This window comes from Lissotriton vulgaris, chromosome 1_1, assembly GCF_964263255.1.
Source record: "Lissotriton vulgaris chromosome 1_1, aLisVul1.2, whole genome shotgun sequence".
NCBI lineage: Eukaryota > Metazoa > Chordata > Amphibia > Caudata > Salamandridae > Lissotriton > Lissotriton vulgaris.
This window is the reverse complement of record NC_141685.1, coordinates 753,667,649-753,680,947: the sequence shown is the minus strand read 5'-3', so window position 1 is coordinate 753,680,947 and position 13,299 is coordinate 753,667,649. Positions and strand designations below refer to the sequence as shown.

The 13,299-nt window shown below is 47.9% G+C and overlaps 1 protein-coding gene and 1 long non-coding RNA gene across 2 annotated transcripts in view; both read left to right on the top strand.

Annotated features, from left to right (window-relative positions):
• LOC147747765 (regulator of G protein signaling 8-like) overlaps window positions 1-13,299 on the top strand; it is a 491,729-nt gene that overhangs the window by 297,639 nt on the left and 180,791 nt on the right. The window lies entirely within an intron of this gene.
• Window positions 2,838-5,864, top strand: LOC147747766 (uncharacterized). Its single transcript, XR_015299691.1, has 3 exons — window positions 2,838-2,936; window positions 3,691-3,816; window positions 5,612-5,864. It is a non-coding gene; the product is annotated as an uncharacterized LOC147747766 (long non-coding RNA).

The window sequence follows — 13,299 nt, the reverse complement described above, 5'->3', positions numbered from 1 at the left end:
AAGAATCGTTACAAATCATGAGGTTGACCTTTTGCACCTGCTCATTGCTTTTGCTTTTGCTGAAATCGTTTTGCGGTTTTTTTCGCGCTATTTGCGGGGCGCGGCGTCGTGCGAAACCGACCGCGGAAGCCGCCAATTCGTGCGAATGAGCATTTTATTTTTTTGCGGCTTGTTGTTTCGCGAGTTTTTTTGCAGTATTCGCGAGCCGCTTGCAGCGCAACACGCGAATTTACCCCAAGGTCGAGTACGGGCGCGGCCATTTTGTTTGCGTGACGTATTTCCGTTTCCGCCCGCTATGTATAATCTCGCGCAGTAAGCGCATTGCGAGTAGAGGTTCGCACGAGATCGCGCGGGAAATCTAGAGGTTCGCACGAGATCGCGAGGAAAATCTCGCGCGAACTGACTTTCGCGCTCGGAAACGGGCGCCGGCCATCTTGTTTTTCATTCATTTCCTGTGTCTGGGCATGGTGTTTAATCCTCTTGATATCTTTCCCATCCTTTGCTTGTTTTCAGTTTTTTTTTTACGATTTTGCTTCTTATCTATCCCTCTCTTTTCCTAGCTGTATATTTTTGTCTTTTCTGCTATTTTTCTTTACTTTTAAACTACTTTTGTAAACTCTTTTCTTTTCTTCTTCCCTATCCTATTCTTTCTTAATTTTCTACTTCTTCCTACCTTACCTGCCCAGACCATGGTCAAGCCAGGCGCCGTGAAGCTGCCCAGGCACTTGAGGGCCGCAGCGGCGGCGGGGAGTAGTGCTGGACCCAGTGGCAGGACAGCAGGCGTGAGATCGAGGGGGGAGCAGGTGACGCGCCGGGAGATATTCAGCCCGGAGGAAGTGGGCGCGCTGGTCTACTTCGTCCAGCGCCGCCTGCCCAGGACCATCGCGGGAGGCGGCAGGATCGCGGCCGGCGGCTATAACATGCGGGAGCGCCGGAAGCGGTGGGAGAAGGTGTGCTGGGCCATATCCCACCTCTACGGGGTCCAGCGCACCTACAGCCAGGTCACCCATCGCTGGACGGACCTCCTGGACCGCGAGCGCGACCTGCTGGACCAGCTCGGCTTGGAGATCCCCGGGCTTGGTGAGTAGTAGTAGCCATTGGCATTTAATCACTCACTACTATGATGTTTTCTCCTGCTCTGTGTTGTTGTATTGCAAATATTTGTTTTTTACATGGAGCAAGCCAATAATGCCGCTGATGACGATTACATTGTAGTTAAATTATATTTCAAAATCTTCTGTGCATTTCAGGTGCACTGCTCTCCTTCTCAGTGGGGTTGCTACTATGCTTATTTGTTTTCTATTTCGTGGTCTCATTGGCCTGAGTAACTATTATGTATGAGTGTACTTAACAGAACTGCGTAATGCTAGACACTAGGGGGCAGATTACATTTACAAGCCCCTTGCGCCACGTTTACGTTGCCTTGCGTGACGCAACAGCGGCGTAAACGTGCCGCATCCCTGCAAGTCATTTACAGCATGACGCATCTAGGGAGATGCGTCACGTTATAAAGCCATGGGCCTGCACCACAATGGGTGCGTTCCTAGTACGCAGGGTGGGCGGTCCAGCGGCTGTGCGCCTCGCAAAATTGCCTGCGTGAAATCTACAAGATTTAACGCAGGCACTTCTGCGACGCTGCTACGTCAATTCAATTCCTTATGTCTGCTCGAAGCAGGCGAAAGGACTGACACAGCATGTAAAGTATTGGGTGGCCCTGAGCATTACTGGAGTTGCATTGCGTTGGCGACGTGACTCCAGCGATGCGCCGCTCTTACGTGACGAGATGCGTCACGCAAGTGCCTACCCTTGCGCCAGGGCGCGCCGCATTGTAAATGAGGCACATCTGCCGTGTCGCAAGGGTAGTTTTGCGTGACGCATTTGATCTGGCGCATCTCTGGAGATGCGCCAGAACGCGTAAGTAAGTATGCCCCTAAGGGGCAGAATTGCAATTACCGTCGCATCCCTGCAAAGTAGCAGGGATGCGCCATTAATTGTGCGGCCCGCTACCACCACCAAACATGGTGCGCCGTATTTGCAATGCGGCTCCCCATGGGCCCAAAACGTCACCGAAGCTTTACTGCTGGAGTTGCGTCGCAACGATGGCGCAGCTCCATCAATGCTCTGGGGTACCCTATCTCCCCAATGCTGGGTCAAGCCGTACGTCTGCTTCAAGCAGGTGCAGGGTTTGTGTGACGCATCATTGTCCTAAAGGTGACTGATTGATATTTTGTAGATTTCCCTCAGCCACTATTAGGATGTGTTCCAGCGCAGGAATGCCCTCCCTTGCGCCGGAACGCCCCCTGATGGCGCAGGGCTTTATAACGGGATGCATCTCCCAAATGCGTCACGTTGTTATAATATTATACGCCGCACCATGGCGCCCTTTTTTGTTTAGCTGCTGCGTCACAAAAGTCACGCAAGAACGGCGCAAAAGAGCCGCAAGGGCTTAAATCTGCCCCTTCCTTTGTAACCCTGACAATAAGAAAAATAGTGGCGGTGGATTGATAGTTTGACTATTTAAATGACTGGTAATGTAGCAGGCAACTGTTAGTGTTGTCACTGATCTGACTGAAATCACAATGGAGTTTGTCTGTCACTTTGCGTCTTGCCTGCGGACTGCTGCCTGCCAGTCCTAGGTGAACGTTTCAGTACTTTGTTTAGTGAGTTACGTGACTTTCGAAGTCACAGGTCCGCAAATAAATAAAAAGTAACCATAATCAATATAATTTCGCGGAAATATTTTGTTATTGTTCTTTTGAAATGTTTGATTTGGTTGACATTGACAAGCAACAATCATCCATGTTTTCTGTTCTTTCTTTCATGTTGTACGTCAGCTCCCCCCAGGGGCGAGAGGAGGACACAGGAGCAGCAGGCGGCGGATGCTGTTCATCAACAGGGCCAGGATCGGGCAGGCGAGGGCTCCTCTGCTGGCCCCAGTAAGTTTTCATTTTAGACTAGTACCTATTTTTCCTAGCGTTCCTCATTTGAATTTTTTCAAAATTGTCTTTGCTCTTCTTGTAGACTGTATCTAAATTCTTATCCTGCCTCTACTATGACTCCCTGTGGTATTACTAGATTATTCTTATTAGTCTGTCTGTGTAGCTAACTAAGATTGCACGGTTGGCGAAACTCCCATGATTCTAGTCAGCAATAGCTCTATCAACTTAGTGCAGTCCTCTGGGATTGTCCATAATGTCTTTTGAAGTGTTCTATCTGGACTCATGCTTGCAAAAATTGCAAAACCTTTCGTTCAGTCACTCTAGTCTGGAGGACCAAAAAACACAGATTGTATTTAAATTTAAAAGCTTTATTAAAAGTAAACACATTTATTAAAATGAAGTCATAATAAAACTAAACGTTTAACTGATAATGGAAAAGTGGTTAGTGCTGACGATTAATTGAAGACATTTCTTGTGGTCGAGCCGAGCTCTCACCTGGTTTCAACTTGATCTTGTTGTTAGAAGTCCATCTTCTGTCTGTGTGGAGAAAAATGGTGCGTGTTAAAAAATCAGCCTTCATCAGTTGTGCCAAAAAGTGCAGCAAGACAACCTTCCCTGGAAAAAGGGACATTTTTTTTAACTTTAACGTAGACAGTCACAAATTACATTGTTTTCACATGTCTTCATTCCTAGACCAAATACTAGTGACTAGTGAGTGCTTTATTCTAAGATTCTTAAATGTACTTTGTAGGTGGAACATCTGGTGGCGGGGCCAGTGTGGTGGTGGTGCTCGACACGGAGGCGGAGGGCAATTCATCATCAGGGGAGGAGGCGGCGGCGCCGGATGTGAGAGTTGAGACGGTGGTGGCGGCCAGAGGTAAGCTCTTATATATTCCTTACTTATTGAGATTGAAGACTAGCTGGGAAGGCAAGAATATGAGATGCATGGCTGGGTGAATGATGAAGCAATGATGGGTGGAAGGACAACAGCCTGGGTGGGTGACACAGAAACTGTATGTGTCCATATACCTGGATCATGCTACTATCTGACTCTTAGATAGCATATGTGTATCTAGAGCAGGGGTACTCCTAGTACGGCCCGCGGGCCGGTGGTGGCCCGGCAAGCCTTCGTTGGCGGTGCGCTGACCTTGCAGACAATCACTGCTCCCCCGGCCCCCACAGAGCAGAGGCTTTTTTGTATTTCACCTGTTAGCGCCCCTGCATCTCCACTCTGACAATCACTGCTCCCCCGGCCCCCACAGAGCAGAGTGGAGATGCAAGGCCACAAAGAGGTGAAATAGAACTAAGCCTCTGCTCTGTGGGGCCGGGCAAGCAGTGATTGTCAGGGTGGAGAAGCAGGGGCGCTAAAACAAACAAAGCCTCAATAATATGTTAATGGTCTTTTAAAGACCTGTTAAGTACTTTGGTGTTGTTGTCTGTGTGTGCGCGTTGAGGAAGCGGTCTCAACCCGGGCTGAAGGCTGACACAGATAGACACACACACAGTGAGATGACAGAGGGAGAGGGAGGGCAGGAGGGAGAGAGAGATGGAGGGAGGGCAGGAGGGACAGCAGGAGGGAGAGAGATGTATGTAAATGCTGGGTCTGGTGGCTCAGTGGATGAGGGCATCTGCTGCAGGGACCTGTGTGCAACCTCATGGTCACAAGTTATCGTTTTGCTTTAGCCCCGCCCCCTCTGACTCCGCCCCCACCAGTGCGGCCCTCGGCCCCAAACTACACTGTAAATGTAGCCCCTGAGAGAAAGTTTGTGAGTACCCATGATCTAGAGAGAGTAGACGGTCAGTGGATGAACTAAGTGTAACTTTGAAGAGCATGTAACACTAACACTGCACCCGCACGTCCGTTCCAGTGTAGGAAAGGCAAGGAAAAGAACTTTTAATTTTGTCCAAATACTACCATAAATAGTAGCAGTAGTTTGTATTGCAAGCACTGCATAGATCCGGTTATTATGGTGGCCACTCCCTACCTCTCTTAATAAGTTTAGTAGTACTCAGTCATTCATGTGTGGATGTATCACTGCCTGTCACTCAATAAAAAGCAAAGCACCTAAAGTCATCCCATATATAAGCAAAAACATCCCATGTGAAGTGATAGATAATCAGATTATTTATCTTCTTCAATTTTCCATTTCTAGTACTCATTTCCACTGTAGGGTGAAAGTTAAATTAATTAAGCAGTAGCCCTTGAGTTGTAACAGAGTATTCTCAGTGCCACCCGTAATAGAAAAGTAAGAGATTCACCACCTGCATGTACTGGACGGGTACAGTAACGCAACGGCAACGCAAGTCTAGGTCACTCCTCATGGCGTGCGTCTCTTTTTCTCGGGTGCAAGTTTACCGCGCTGGCATTATGCCGGCTTGCAGAAAATAACGTACCAATTTTCCAAAACAAGAGACAAGAAGAAGAATAAGACTGGTGTACTTTCATAGTCGACTCCAATGGAAGTCCACAGTGCTCATAGAATTTGTTCCTTAAACTCCCACTAATGTTAGAGCAAGGATGAAGAAGTGTGAGGTTAGATAGATACTGGCCTCAATAGTTATGTAATGCGCTTGCAAGTTGCTAGTTGTACTGCAGCACACATTTCTGCTGAATGATTGAGTTAATCTTAAAGAGCATTGGTTACAGACTATGTCTTTCTTTCTTCATATAGGTTCTCCTTCCAAACGAACAAGGAGGAAGGAGCTGGCTAGAGCGGCCCGGCAACGGAGAATCGAGGCCACTGTTGCGGAATATCGGCGGCTGGTGGCCCTGGAGGACGTGGAAAGTGTGCGGTCGACAACAACGACAACGTCGTCCTCCGTGGCCTCACCGGCTGCCACCGTGACCCAGCACAGTGGTCCACCGAGACTGAGCCGGGCTGCCAAAGGCAAACGCCACCCCCGAGCAGCAAGGCCAACAGCTGCTTCTCACAGGCCTTGCACCTGCAAGGCAGTGAAGGCACGCCTGCGCCGCACCACCCTGATGGTGTCCCGCCTTCAGCAGGAGCTCGCCTTGCTCCGCGAGGAGCATGATGCCCTGGCCCAAAAAGTGAACAGCATCCACCCATAGTGTCCCTTGCCCCTTTTTTAGAGACTTTTGGGGGGTGGGAATTGGGAGTTGGGTTTTTGGGGACTTTTGAAGGACAATCGTTGGGGTTAGGGAGGGTCTTGCGGGAGATTATTTTGTTAGGGATATAAATATACTTTTTCAAACTTTATCTGAGCATACCTGTTTTTTACTGCTTGCCTGGTGGGTGGGGGTTTAACGTTGACTGTTTTCCTGAAAGTTTAGTTCCATTTTCTTCCTTTAAGTGTAAATGCCCAAATGTTTTCAACACTAAGTGCCTCTCACAGACTAAGTGAAGTGAATCCAAGAGTCCTAGGACTTTAGTAGTACTACCTTCAGGCTCTCGTCTCTCGTACTAATACTCCATTATACCCCCAAACCACCAAACGCTTATCTTACCTGTAATTTGTGTTTGAAAGTAGGGCTAGGCCCAGGGCTGGCTCCACGGGAAACACCGAATAACGTTGGCAATCTTGGTCGGATAAAATTTCCTCATAGCGGTGGTAGTAGTGGTGTGACACAGTGGCAGTTGCATGCCTATGAAAAAAAAGAAAATGAAATCTGGTTTGTCCTCCTGAGCAATTCAACGGTACAACTGAGAATATAGCAGGTGACAGAAGTACAGTAGAGCAGTGCCACATTGTAGCCTAACAAATGGTAAAGTATAACTACTAATTCGGTTGAAGTTCTTTCACATTAGCAATGGTTCTTTGTCAAGCAGAGTAAGAATATATCATCGACAACTGTGGAAAGAAAGAATGCGACAGTACAGGGCCTGTGTGGAATTATTGATAACTATATTCAACATAAGGTCTCTGTAGCCAGATACCCGAGAGCCTTGCTGGTCACTATAAATCCATTCACAACAACACTCAATGGGGTTGGTCTGGAAGGTGTCACGTTTACTCCCCGTGATCCAGTCGATGCAAATATGGTTCCACCTCCAAATGTCACCAACACCCAGAAGTGTAAACACAGGGTGTTCGAGGCATTAGGCGAGGGAGAAAAATAACAAACTAAAATAAAAAATGTGGGATGGGTAAAGGTAGGGTCAGCAGGGAAAGGATACCTGTAAGAGAAGACAAGACAGGCATCAGTGAAGTGATGTCCTAACATACAAGGGTACTCTCATATAGTCTCACTAAATAGTCTGCAAGTCTCCCGCCTACTCATGGGAAATGTAGTTTCATAGTACGGTAGGCGCTTAGGGGCTGCGTAACCTGACAGAAGGTATAGTAGATAGAAAAGGAGAAATTGCTTTTTTTCTAGGTGTCCCCTCACTCACCAGGGTTGCCCCTTGGTGACATGCTTCATCATTGGGGCCATCCCAGTCCTCTACGGCCTGGGGCGTGCTGCGACTTGCGAATTACGTAGGAGCACTTACAAATGACTATGTGTGGTGCAGATAGTGGAGTGGACTAAGTGATGTGTTAAGGGATCAATGTAGAAGCCGAGAGAGAGCAAAGAAATGCAGTCACAGTCAGAGAAAAAGGCAAGGGATACTGTATCTATGTGGTTGTAGTGGTCCTGTTGGAAGTGGTAAGTAAGTTGCCCGCAGAAAAAAAATCCTCCTATTAGCGGCACTCCTCCATTGCAGCCGACGCTTCGTCCACCGATGTTGGTCACCAGAAGACACCCTGTCCACTGCCTGCCTGATGCTGAATTGTGGCTCGCTACTGTGAAGCCTGACTCCATCCTTTTTTCCCCATTGCAGAGACTGAAACCCGGCCTGTAATTATTCAACGAAAAACAGGAAGTGATATAATATTACAACACCACTGATAAATAAATATAAGGTATGTAGGCTGTGGAGTGCAAAAAGTCACAATTTGTTTTTCCTAGTAGACAGACAGTACAATGTTTTTGAAAGTGCGTACTCTGAGTCACCTTTTGAAGGATAAGTAAGTATGGGCAAATTAATGTAGCGGATCTTGCCCCTCAAGCTAGGTGTACTGTAAACTGTGTTTTAGAACAAAAATAGATCTTCCTAGCAGTGCTCCCACCCAAAAAACGAGGCCTAGCAGAAAACTGGAGACAAAACTTACTTTGAAAGTAAAAGTAGGCCGAAGTACCCTAATTACCCATTACCCCCCGTGGATTGTATTCAAACCACTTGCAAGCAACCAAGCAAAAGTAGCCATAGCCAGCATCGCTCCAAGACTCGAAATCCCCCCCACTCAAACACATGCAATAGAAATACTGCTAACCCTAACGAACCCTAAGTTAAGAATAGTGGCAAAGGCTTTCTTTAACTATGCCAAATCCCCCCTTTCCCACCATGGATTTTCTTCAAATGACTTGCAACCAAAATTACACATTCTCACGAGTGCTCTAAGACCCCAGAACTCAGTTTGAAAAATCTAGAACACCCCGATACACATGCAATCCTGCTGCTAGGGCTAACCCTAACGAACCCTAAGTTACAAAAAGTGCCAAAACTAAAGGCTTTTCCGCGCGGATTTTGTCCCAACCACTTCTACCCGGTATTAGACCTTCCCAGGAATGCCCCAAGACCCGGCAACCCACCCGCCAAGAAGCATAACACCCCCAAACAGGCCAAAAGCAAAATCTCATACTTGCAATATTTCTGGGCCTTCGGTCCAAACGCGCTGCGTAGCTAGGCCATAAGTCGGGGTTGGCACGACGGATTTCCTGAAAAGCAAATGCAATCAAGATTAGAGTGTCCCAGCAGTGCTCCCAGACCACGAAACTCACCCGCAAACAGACGGAACCCCCCCTAAGAGCACCTCAAAGGCAAGCAAGTCATCAAAAACACAAAAAAAATTCCGCCTGGGATTTGGTCCAAAACACTTTTATCCGGTATTAGAGCTTCCCAGCAATGGCCCCAGAGCCGTCAACCCAGGAGAAAACGAGTAGAAGACCCCCAAACAGCCAAAGAGCAAAAGTACAAAAATGGGGACTTAGTCACTTTTTCACAAATTTCCCAAATCACTCCGCGCGCGCTCTGCAGCTAGGCCCTAAGTCCCCTCAGCCACCATGGATTTGCTTCAAACCTCTTGCAAAGTAAAGTATATATAGCCAGCAGTGCTCCCACACCACGAAACTCACCCGCAAACACCAGGAAGCCCCCCAAACAGGCCCCCGAAAACGCTACATAGAGCAAAATGTCAGAAATAGCCCAAAAAAAAATCGGCCTGGATTTTGTCCCAACCACTTCTACCCGGTATTAGACCTTCCCAGGAATGCCCCAAGACCCGGCAACCCACCCGCCAAGAAGCATAACACCCCCAAACAGGCCAAAAGCAAAATCTCATACTTGCAATATTTCTGGGCCTTCGGTCCAAACGCGCTGCGTAGCTAGGCCATAAGTCGGGGTTGGCACGACGGATTTCCTGAAAAGCAAATGCAATCAAGATTAGAGTGTCCCAGCAGTGCTCCCAGACCACGAAACTCACCCGCAAACACCAGCAAGCCCCCCAAACAGGCCCCCGAAAACGCTACATAGAGCAAAATGTCTGAAATAGCCCAAAAAAAATCGGCCTGGATTTTGTCCCAACCACTTCTACCCGGTATTAGACCTTCCCAGGAATGCCCCAAGACCCGGCAACCCACCCGCCAAGAAGCATAACACCCCCAAACAGGCCAAAAGCAAAATCTCATACTTGCAATATTTCTGGGCCTTCGGTCCAAACGCGCTGCGTAGCTAGGCCATAAGTCGGGGTTGGCACGACGGATTTCCTGAAAAGCAAATGCAATCAAGATTAGAGTGTCCCAGCAGTGCTCCCAGACCACGAAACTCACCCGCAAACACCAGCAAGCCCCCCAAACAGGCCCCCGAAAACGCTACATAGAGCAAAATGTCTGAAATAGCCCAAAAAAAATCGGCCTGGATTTTGTCCCAACCACTTCTACCCGGTATTAGACCTTCCCAGGAATGCCCCAAGACCCGGCAACCCACCCGCCAAGAAGCATAACACCCCCAAACAGGCCAAAAGCAAAATCTCATACTTGCAATATTTCTGGGCCTTCGGTCCAAACGCGCTGCGTAGCTAGGCCATAAGTCGGGGTTGGCACGACGGATTTCCTGAAAAGCAAATGCAATCAAGATTAGAGTGTCCCAGCAGTGCTCCCAGACCACGAAACTCACCCGCAAACACCAGCAAGCCCCCCAAACAGGCCCCCGAAAACGCTACATAGAGCAAAATGTCTGAAATAGCCCAAAAAAAATCGGCCTGGATTTTGTCCCAACCACTTCTACCCGGTATTAGACCTTCCCAGGAATGCCCCAAGACCCGGCAACCCACCCGCCAAGAAGCATAACACCCCCAAACAGGCCAAAAGCAAAATCTCATACTTGCAATATTTCTGGGCCTTCGGTCCAAACGCGCTGCGTAGCTAGGCCATAAGTCGGGGTTGGCACGACGGATTTCCTGAAAAGCAAATGCAATCAAGATTAGAGTGTCCCAGCAATGCTCTCAGACCATGAAACTCACCCACAAACAGACGGAACCCCCCCTAAGAGCACCTCAAAGGCAAGCAAGTCATCAAAAACACAAAAAAATTTCCGCCTCGGATTTGGCACAAACCACTTTTAGTGCTTCCCAGCAATGGCCCCAGACCCGTCAACTCACCTGCAAAGAGGTAGAACAACACCCCCACAAGTGCTGAGTCTTTCTTCATTGGGCGTAAACCAGCCCTCTGCTTTGATGGAAATAGGAGTCTGGAGGAGGAGGATAGAGGAGCATGTTCTTCTGAACTTGTGAACCTGAGGAATGCAGACTGCGGCACCTTCAAATAAATTAGCAAACAAGTGAAGACAGTTCTGCTGATGGGCTTGTCTTTGTGATAATCTGATTAAAGTTTGAATTATATTAACTGTGCACAACAAAGAAAGACAGACACACAGGAATAAAAGTGAATAAGGATGAAAAAGAAAGTTATTGATTCGTTGTCTCATTTTCAGGGCTCGAAGTCGGAATCACGGTCCAGGAATAAGAATAAGGCTTTGTCATCATACTCTGCGAATTCAGCCCGGGTGAGGTCAGTGCCACCTGACAGAGTAGAAATTCCCTCATCTATGGTGCTGGCCACCTCCTCTTCATCCGGCACGCTCTCTCGTACTCTTATATCTGGTGGTATGAGGTGCTGATTCATCTTGATCATTGTTAACCTCTCCACATTTTTGGGCGAGAGGCGGCTCCGTTTGGGAGTTACAATCCCACCAGCCGCACTGAAAACCCGTTCAGAAGACACACTTGCGAGTGGGCAAGACAAGTAGTTTAAAGCCAGGTTGGTGAGCTGTGGCCACAATTCTTTTTTCCCATGCCAATACGCCAATGGGTCAGAATTAACATAGACCTCTGTGGAGTCATTCAGATAGTCCTTCACCATCGACTCAAGGTCCTCCTCCAAGGTTCCTCCACTTTGCGTAGCTCTTGCTGTGCCTCTGGCCTTTTGAGAACCAAACCCACGCAGAGCTAGCCAATCCTCTTCAGCCTCCAATGTTTCTGCTGTCTTTCGTGCAGATGATGCGGTTGCCGGTGTCTTTAACGGCTGAGAGGTCACTTGTGCCACAGCCACAGGTGCAGAAGTGGATTGTTTTGACTGGGGATGGCCTGCTGATGTACTGCCATTTCCTTCAATTTCCAGCCGTTCTGTTTCAAACTTCTTGGCTGACAAGGCTAGCCAACGTTTGTACTTTGTAACATCTTCATCAGCAAAAGAAAAGAATGCTCTGCCTGCCAGCGCCTTTTTGTAGCGTGGATCCAGAATAGTAGCACAAATGTAATGCTGTTCTGAGTGGATCTTTTGAAGACGTTCATCACCTTGTAGGAGCTCTAATAATTGCTCAGCCAGAAGCAAAGAAGAGCCTTTCTTTTTGTCATCTTTTCGAAACACAGAACACACCTCCTTCAGTTGGTCCTCCAGCATGTACAACAATGGGATAGCTTTTCCCAAATTAGAGTCCTCCTTGCTGACTGCACGCGTGAAGACCTCAAAAGGACGAAGCATGCGTGTTAGGCTTTCAACTATGTTCCATTGCGGCCCACCCATCCTCAGCTCCTCTATACCCTCTTTCAAGAAATATTGATCGAGTTGCGTATACTGCTCATACAGACGCTCAAGCATGTAGAAGGTTGAGTTCCAACGTGTTACCACCTCCTGGATGAGTGCTTTCACTGGCATTTGACATTGATATAGCATGCTCCTCAGCTGCTTGCGGGCCTTAAAAGAATGCCTGAAATGCTTGCAAATTTTTCGGCAGTTCTCCAATACACTGGACGCTGCACTGAGTTTATTACCCAAGAATTTTTGGACAACCAGGTTTATACAGTGCGCCAAACACGGCACTCTGAAATAGTAACCGTCCCTCATGGCCTTAACTATATTGGAGCCATTGTCCGTGGAAACATAACCAACCTTGCGTTTTAGTGGGGACAGACAGTTAAGGACCTTTGTGTTAAAGACATCCAAAATGTTTTCTGCTGTGTGACGTTTCTCCAAACCAAACATGGCTAGTGTTGCATGTTTCCGAGCACCTTTAAAAACAATGTTAGTGTCAACACCTGAGTTTAGCTTTGCTTTAGCCCCTGAAAAAGAGACCCAGTGTGCAGTGATGCACATGTAATCAGCGCCTGCGCCACTGCTCCACATGTCTGTTGTCAGATGTATAGTGTGAACAGCACTCTTCTGCAAAGCTGCCCCAATCGCCTTCAGAACATCTTCATGTAGTGCTGGAACCGCAACTCGGGCAAAATAGAACCGGCTAGGAACCTTCCATTTAGGGCAGAGCGCTGCCACTAATTCTAGAAAACCAACCCCTTCGACAAAAGAAAAAGGGAGAAGGTCCAGAGCTAGCATTTTAGCCAGCTTAGTGTTATACAGACGGGTCATTGGGTGGTTGCGTTCATATTGCGCTTCTGTAAACAACATCTTTTTAATGTTGCCCTGGACCAATGATTTACGGGATGATGATCTCTTCGACCCAGTTACGCTCGCTGATGAACTTTTCCGCATTGATGTCTCACTCTCTCCCACACTCTTAGTGTGGCTCCCATGGGGTGTGCTGCTGACATGGGAACTGGGTGTAAGTGAAGTGTTTGGATCGTCTTCTTCTACCTCCTCGTCATCAGCAGATGACAAATCAACGTTTTCATTACGTGCAATTCCGGCTTTCTTGACCGCCTCTAGGTGCGGAAACCATTCGAGAGGGTGCCTTCTCTCAAGATGACCTCTCTGGCCTCCGGTACCATAGTTAGAACCAAGCTTACCACGACTATATCGAAGCTTACAAAGGCTACAAATGGCTACGTTTTCCTTTTTTGGGCAAAC